The sequence below is a fragment of the Notamacropus eugenii genome, chromosome 7, assembly GCF_028372415.1.
Source record: "Notamacropus eugenii isolate mMacEug1 chromosome 7, mMacEug1.pri_v2, whole genome shotgun sequence".
NCBI classification, from domain to species: Eukaryota; Metazoa; Chordata; class Mammalia; order Diprotodontia; family Macropodidae; genus Notamacropus; species Notamacropus eugenii.
The window spans coordinates 171,181,688-171,190,668 of record NC_092878.1 but is presented as its reverse complement, the minus strand read 5'-3'; positions in this window follow the sequence as shown (position 1 = coordinate 171,190,668).

Genomic DNA, 8,981 nt, shown 5'->3' with positions numbered 1-8,981 from the left:
TGTTGGTCAAGAGTGAACTGGTCCAACCATTCTGGAGAGCAATTTGGATCTATGTTCTAATGGCCATAAAATTGTGCATATCCTTTGGCCCAGCAACACCCCTTCTATGTCTGTATCCTAAATAGATCATAAAAGTTGGAAAAGGACCCACATGTACAAAACAACTTATAACAGATCTTTTTCTGGTGGCAAAAAATTGGAAATTGAAGGGATGTCCATAAATTGGGGAATGGCTGCACAAGTTGTGGCATATGAGTATAATGGAATACTAAAGTGCTAGAAGAAATAATGCACATATGGACTTCTGGAAAATCTGGAAAGTCTTGTATGAACTGCTACTGAGTGAGGTGAGCAAAACCAGAAGAATATTATACACAGTAATAGCCACATTGTGTGATAACTGACCTTGAAAGACTTAGCTCTTCTCAGCAATGCAAGGATCTAAGAAAACTCCAAGAGACTCAGGATGAAAAATTCTATCCACATCCAGGAAAGAACTTTGGATTCTGAATGCAGAGGAAAGTAGAATATTTGCTTTCCTTTTCTTTTGTTGTTTTTTGTTTCTTCTTTCTCATGGTTCCTCCCATTAGTAGTTCTTCTTTACATTGTGAATAATGTGAAAATATATTTCATATGAGCGTATAAGTAGAGCCTATATCAGATTGCATGTTGTCTTGGGGAGGGGAGAGGAAAGTGTGGGGGAGAAGATTCAAAACTGAAAATCTTATGAAAGTGAATGTTAAAAACTAAAAATAAATAAATTATATAGATTTAAAAAAAAATATGGTTAAGCAAAATTAAAAAGAAATATTATGAATGTGATAAAAGTGGAAAGAATTTTTCTCCAAGGTGGAATTGTACTGATTAAGATTGGGCACAGAGTACATTGAGGATATCTATGTCCACCTTTTGTATTTCATATATACAGGGTACATCAGGTTAAATGCTGGTCTGGACAAATCAAAAGACAGAATTAAGATTTCTGGGGAAAATGCTGCCATTTTACCACTTTGCAACTGGAGTGGTGAGTGTCTTGTAAAATAGACACACCCCATAGAAACATAATCAAACCATAAATACCTTTGCCTGACTGCAAAGTCCTTCCCCTGTCTCCCTAAAGCTGGGTAATACAGGGTATACCACTCTCTGATATGCCTGTTACACAGTTCTCCTTGATAGGTCACCCCTCTCACGACTTGCACTGTATGATCATTCAAATGAATCTTTAGCCTTTGGGGAGGAAAAATTAATATTCATAGCTTATTATTCATGAACATTCCAACCAAGACTTAACTTTTACTCTACTTAGTTGACTTTTAACCTCAAAACAAGATAAAGCCAGTTAGATCTGACTCTGCCTGTTATCTTCTGTGTGAGATATAATTCTTTCTTTTTGTCTCCCATTCTGCTTATTGTTATTCTGAATATATGGAAACAAATTTCTCCATTACTTCTCTCAATTTCCCTCCTCTTCAGATAGAAGATTATCTAGTGGTATAAGAAGATTCCCAACAAATGAAGGAGGCTTATATGTTATTACATTGAGGTCTTGAGGTCACTCTGGATATGAGGCTGTCATGGCCAAAACAGTTTATGCCTTTGCTTTAGGATTGTTTTCCTTTGTCCACAGCATATACTCCTTGATTACATAAATAATGACTTTTTAATGCAGTTAGGTGGTGTAGAGAACCTTGAAGGGTTTGAAAGAGCCCCTTATCAAGAGTTCCCCTCCTCCAATGGACTGACTTGGGAAGTTAAGTGATATATTATTCTCAGGTGCACGTCCTTGAATTCAGGTGTTGAAGTTCCAGGAATCAGGGCTCCTGCTATACAGGATAACATTCTGATAAAGAGGCCTTGAGGCCTCCCTTTCTACTTATCACAATCTGTTCTGTTTCATGCCTCAGTTGCTAACCCTATGGTTTTTTACTATTTAAGCACCCCAACCCCCTAATTTATTGGCTCAGTCTGTCCAGAATAAACTCAGCTTGTTCAGACTGCTGTGTCCTGCCTGTCTTTTCATCCTTGCTCTGTGAGCCCGTAACCACCCCAGACCTGCTGTACTGCGCTGGCCACAGCAAGGTGGTGCAGTGAATAAAGCACCAGTGCAGGAGTCAGGAGGATCTGAGTTCAGATCTCACCTCAGACACTTGACACTCACTAGCTATGGTCATTCTTTTTTTCCTTTTTTATTATTATTTTATTTGTTTTCAGTGTTCTACAATCACTTCCATATATTTAGATATTTTCCCCTTCCTCCCTCTCTTTACCCCCTCCCTCCCCACTCCCTCCTTGAGACTGCATGCAACCTTATATAGGCTCTACACATTTAGGGTTAAGGTTTCTATTAAATACATTTTCACAGTAGTCATGTTGAATAGAAGAATTAAAAGGAATGAGAGAAACCATAAAACAATACAAAACTTAATAGAAAAGAAAATAATCTGCTTCATTCTGTGATGCAATTCCATAGTACTTTCTCTGGATGTAGAAGGCACTTTGCCTCAAAAGTCCATTGGGTGGTGGTTTTCTAAGGCAAAATGGCTTCCACACTCAGAGAAAGAAATATGGAAGTCATTCGCAGAATGTAGCAGATCATGTTTGTGAGTGTGTGTGTTTTTGTGTATCATGTTTTGATTTGTTATACGATTTCTTCCATTTATTTTAGTTCAACTACATAGCATGACTATAGTAAAAACGTACTCAATAGGAAAGTATATGTAGAACATATACATAATTGTATGCGGTTGTGGGGAGGGAGGGGGGTAGTGGGGGGTAGGTGTGGGGGGGGGATAAAATCTTAATTTTATGGCAGTGATTGTTAAACATTAAAAAATAATAATAATAAAATGAAATTTTAAAAAAAGTCCATTGGGAATTTTTTAGGTCCTTCCATTGCTATGAAGGACTAAGTCTACCAGAAAAATTCCTTGCACACTGCAGTTGTTGCTGTGTACAAAGTTCTCCTGGTTCTGCTCCTTTCGCTCAGCATCAATTCATATAAGTCTTTCCAGGAATCTTGGAAGTCTTCCTGTTCATCATTTCTTAGAGCACAATGGTATTCCATTATATTCAAATACTACAGCTTGTTCAGCCATTCCCCAATTGATGGGCATCCCCTTGATTTCCAGTTTTTGACCACCACAAAAAGAGTTGCCATAAATGTTTTTGTATATGTGGGACCCTTTCCAGTTTTTATGATCTCTTGGGGATACAATCCTAGAAGTGATATTGATGGATCAAAGGATCAATTTTTGTAGCCCTTTGGGCATGGTTCCAAATTGCTCTCCAGAATGGTTGGATCAGCTCACAGCTCCACCAGCAATGAATTAGTGTTCCAACTCTCCCAAATCTTCTCCAACACTTGTCATCTTCCTGTTTTGTCATGTTAGCCAATCTGATAGGTGTAATGTGGTACCTCAAAGTTATCTAGAGACCCCCCCCAACCTTTGTTTTCACTTGTCATAGTGACCAAGCCCAGTGTGGTGGAGATGACTCAACAATATGGAAAATCTCCCAACTTCTTTTTGTGCCTGTGGGCGATTCTCTCTTGTTCAGCAGGAGCAGGTGACCATCTTGTAAACACTTAGTGGAGATGCCCCGTGCTTCACTCAACCTGTGACACCACCTCCCCCTCTGTCATTTTTGGATCTCAAATGTCTGTTGACATTCTTCTGGTAGTCATTTTGCATTAGGGCCACAACTTTTGTTGAATGTGAATATTTCGCTTGTTAAGGAATCACTTCCATTTGAATTGTCCTAGGAAGATTCTGAGGATCACCTGGCAGGATAAGGTACCAGACACTGAAAGTCCATGCTCAAGCTGAACTGTCACGCATACAAATTATGCTTCAGAGAGCACAACCAATGGGCTGGACACATTGTTTGAATGCAAAACACACACTTGCCAAAAGAACTGTTTTATGGAGAATTCCCACAAGGCAAGTGCTCACATGGTGGTCAGAAGAAACGATTCAAGGACACTCTCAAGGTCTCTCCTACAAACTTTGGAATTGATTTTGTGACATGGAAGACACTGGCACAGGACTGCCCAGCATGGAGTGCCCTCATCCAGGAAGGGGCCATGCTCTATGAGCAAAGCAGAATTGAAGTAGTTGAAAAGAAACACAGGTGCAAATTTAGAGAATCACCCCAAATGTTCACATGGACTATTCCTGCCCGACCTGTGGTAGAGCATTCTGAGCTCATATTGGTCAGATCAGCCGCAGTTGGATGCACTGTAGCTTGACTCTAACACAGGGATGTCATTTTGGTCCTCTTCAAGAAAGAAGGACAACATCCAACCAATTATTGTATTCTTTTTTTCTCCATGGAGTATGGGCAGGATGGAGTATGAGGATGGACAAATTGTTTAAATAGTGGATTAAATAGGGAATGATTGTAATAAATTCTGTAAATTACTAAGAAAAAGGAAGAGGTAGACAGAAAGAGGGGAGAGAGAGAAGAGAGAGAAAGATAGAGAGAAGAAGGGAGAGTGGCAGAAAGAGGAGAGGGAAAAGGGAGAGAAAAAGGGGAGGGGAGGGAAAGGGAGGAGCTCAGGCTGATTAAAATTAAAATCTCTCCTGAACACCAGGTTTTAGAAAAAGAAAATGGAAACTTCAGAGGCAGGATCCAGTGAGTCTTCAGAATCATGATTAAAATCCCAATGTTTTAATTATTATTGTGTGTGTGTGTGTGTGTGCGTGTGTATAAAACTGATTCTGTTTGATTCTTTGGACCAAACCTTTGGTATATGGTTGAATAGCAGGCTACCCCTTAACTGAAGTTTTGTCCTAAGATCAAACAGAATGGGATTCACCTTACCAAAAATGTCACCAAGGAACAAACAAAATCAGGCTGTACATGCTCTATAACATGCTTATTTGTTCTCATTAAGCCAGAGAATCATGCATTGCATGAGAGTCAGAAAATAATTCTGACTCAGAAGTTAACAAGCTGAATGAGACCTTTTATATACTTACAACAATCCCAACTCAGGATGCATGTGTCATCCAAAATTATAATCTCCATATGTGTCAACCATAACATGAGAAAGGAATTTCCTAATAGGATAAATTGTAAATGCAAAAAGATAAAAGAAGCATCTAAGTGTTGAGATGAGAAGTCCCAGTATTCAAGACAGTGTCCAGTTCCTGGTGCCCTGTCCTGGACAATCATAAACAGAAGAATGATCCTGAACAGCTTCAGCCAGACTTGGAGTTGGTGAGACAAGAAGAGGCACTTTGAGTTCATACAGAGAACAGAGAACAGAGCAAAGTATGTCTGTTATGCCAGAGCACATAAGACATGATGGCACGATAAGCTCAGAGTGGACCAAAAATGTCTTTCCCCTGACTAGCCAATCCAGGTTTTAGGTCTTTCTCAGGTGAAGGGGGACTCAAAATGGCTCACTATACACATATGTGTGTATATGTATATATGCGTGTAGGTATGTGTATATCACATATATGTATGCATTGTGCATTATAATACATATGTGTATGTGATATGTGTGCTATATGTGCATGTGGATATATTCATGTATGTGTTATATATGTTCATGTATTTTACATATGTATGAGTGTATTATGTGTGTGTGTATGAAATTCTTGATAAACAACGAAGAAATCTTATAAAATTATTCTTCCAGACAAATTCCCACTTGCAGTAAAGACTGAACATCAAAGACTAGGTAGTTAGCTTGATAAATGGATCTATGAATATATCTGGAGATCTCATTTCAGTAGAGACTTGACATCTCTACTGTTTGTTGGGTAGTAAGAAGAGGTAGTAGCTGTTTACTTCTTGCCAAGGGTATCAGACTGGGACTATACCTATGTATTATCCATCAAATATTTGACATCTAGGGCTAGGAATCTTTTTATGATTCAGGATAAAAGCCCCCTTCCACAGTGGGGAGAAGAGACGTAGTTCTGCCCCAGCCCCAGTTAACTTAATCTGACAGTTGAATTCTCTGTCCCCGTCAAGATCTTATTATATGAAAGGAAATCAAGAATAACTGGGAAAAATTCAGTCACTGAGGACATCACCACAGATCAATTTAGGCCATAACACCCTGATTCCTCCAGGGAGTCCAAACTGAGCCATCTCTCAGGGCACATGCCCCAGAAAGTCAGGGAAATGGGAATGTGTCAGCTCTTCCCCAAATAGGTGGTGGGGAGCTGGGCAGCCCCTGCACTTCGCCACACAAAACCTACCTCGCCTCACCTCTTCTTGCACCATTCTTTCCACACATCAGGAGTCATGTCTCACAACAGATATTCTACATGACAGGACTGTCTGTCAGCTGTCAGCCAAGGTCACCAGGTGTATTGTGGGAGGGGGGTGCTTCTTAGCCCTTGGACATATTTTCTTTTTTTAAGTCCATCCCTAATCTCCAGTCATATATTGGGAAGATCAGGAACAATAAACACAAAGAAATAATGGGATGCCATATGGGTTGCAAAGCACAGTGCTCTGTGTGAGTGTGTGTGTGTGTGTTTCTATGTGCGTGCATCAGAGAGAGACAGAGAGCCAACAGGGACAAATAAGCAAACCACACCACAGTCTGAACTCTGCTCCACACACAGAACTTTCCTGTTTTCTGTCCACCAGGGTTCATAACTATTCCTCTGCTCTGTCTCACACCCAATCTTACCCCTTCAAAGGAGGAAGGCTCCACTTACATCTGTGAATGTCTCGAGCTTCCCCTTCTCTCTTCCAATGGGAGAAGATTTCGGTGGATCCTCTATCATTTTCTTATTGACACTATTGACAATCGTGTCCTGTAACTGCTCACATCATGCTTCTCTGTCTCTGACTTTCATTCAGCTGACCTGTGATGGGCTAAGTTCTGAAATCCTGTTCTCCTGGTAATCACTATTCCATTGTTGTCTCAAGGGATTCTGCTGTCCTTGGGAGATTTGGGTGGACACCAGGGAGCTGTCCTTTGAGGATGTCTGGTTTGTTCTCCAAAGAAGTCTGGGTCGCTGTCTGGCAGGTAGACTCAAACAAGGAACATCTCTTGGTCACGGGAAGAAAGGCAGGGGGTTCTTATGGGCCTCTTATTACCAAACTTCAAACCAATCATACTATTCCCCACTCCTCAGCTGGTTTAACCAGTCATGTTGTCCTCAATGCTATGACATCTCCTGCCCTATTGTTTTTCTGTACTCCCTCAAAACCTATTAATGAAAACTGTCCAAATTCAGGGCCTTAGTTTTTCTGTGGAGGCTGAGATTCAATTTACTGCAGAATTCATGCTTTACTAATTAATTGATCATGCTTGGAATTTTGTGTCTCAGTTTACCTTACTTCAGCTGTTACAAATAAGAAACTTATCACTATGTGCTACAAATTCACCTTGTGCCTACACTTCTGGGCCAAAGCACTCAGTGTGCCTCTACTCAGGGGTTGTTGTTACCTGTGCAAACCAGTCCAGTTCAGAATATTCTCACCTCAGGCCTGACTGAGTGCATTCTGAAATGCCAACTCCCACCCTGGAAATTACCCCAGAGATAAAGAATTGGGGAGGGATGAGATAAAAGATGGTGCTGAGGGTGGGGGAAAAGGCTGAGTCTATCTCAGCGGTCTCTTAGGAACAGTCTCCTCTCTCTGACTACTTGAGAGGCCCAGGCTATTGGACTAACAGACCTGAACCACCTAGAATGTCTTATTGTCCAGATGAGAAGGGCAGTGGTATTGCCTAAAGGCTTCCTATCCACAGACCAGACTGGACCTGGTTTGTGAGCATGCTTAATCCTGCAGTGAGTTACCAAGAAATTACAATGTACAATAGTCCACTTCTCCCACTTTCATAAATACCAGATGTGTGGGGATGCTGACTCACTGAACTGTGTGAATCCATAGTCTCATAATAGGGAAGCTTCATTTTCTTTGGATGTTTTTGAGTAAAATATTTTTACAGGTTTAGAAATTGTCTTCCTTAAGGGATTGCACATCTGTCTCCCTTTGGAGAGCCCTGATTTAGGTGCTGAACACTCTGGACACTAAAGGTGTGAGAGAAAGGATGGGAATGGCATGGAGATGTGTGTGTGTGTGTGTGTGTGTGTGTGTGTATGAATGCACATATATAGAGGTTAAACCAAAAGCATCTATAGGTCATGGCACCCACACACACACCCTCCCTGGTCTTCAGCAGACTACCTCAGAGCTCAAGCACAGGGCATCTCAGAATTCTCTCCAAACCATAGGTCCTCAGCCTCTACCCATGGCTTTGGCCAGCCCACAGCTAATCATGCTTAGATCAACACAAAGCCATTTTAATGAAATAGCAAGATGAAGTCATCCCATTAACCACCCCTCATAAGTCTCAGCACACTGTCTCACACACAGATCACCAAAGCAGTGGAAGAGTGAACATTCATGAAGATTCTGAGCAGGGGACCTGCTCATGTGAAACCAAGTGGCTGAGACGCCAGAGGTAAGAAAGGACCATGGTCAGTTCTGCTCTAGCACTCATTCTGAGGATGTGAATTTGTTTAGAGTGACTGACAGAGAATGAGTGAACACACTTGAATTTTGTGTTTGCTTATGTGGGCACTTTCATTTTGTAGAAACCAAGAAAACAGAAGAAAGAACCACTTCCCAATAATTCCCAAGCTGAAACCTTCATTCTGATGGCCACATCCACAAGCAAACTTCAGGACTTTGTTGGGGTAAAGCAGCACATTTATTGTAGAATCTTTGGGGCAGATGGAGTTGGAGCAATGTCTTCTCTGCCAGCCTACCTCCTGCCAGCCAAGCATGATTGTATATAGCCAATTGTCCATTCTGGTCTCCACTGCATTCCCCAGGTGTTCTTCTCCAATGTAGCTGTTCCTCAACCCAGGGTTTCACAAGGTTACCTGATGTCCTGGACAATCCTTCCACTACAGATGTAACTGAGGTGGCAGATCTCTCCTCAAATCTCAGTCACCCATGTTATGCACTGGGTCCCCCACCAAGGAGAAACGCTTTCC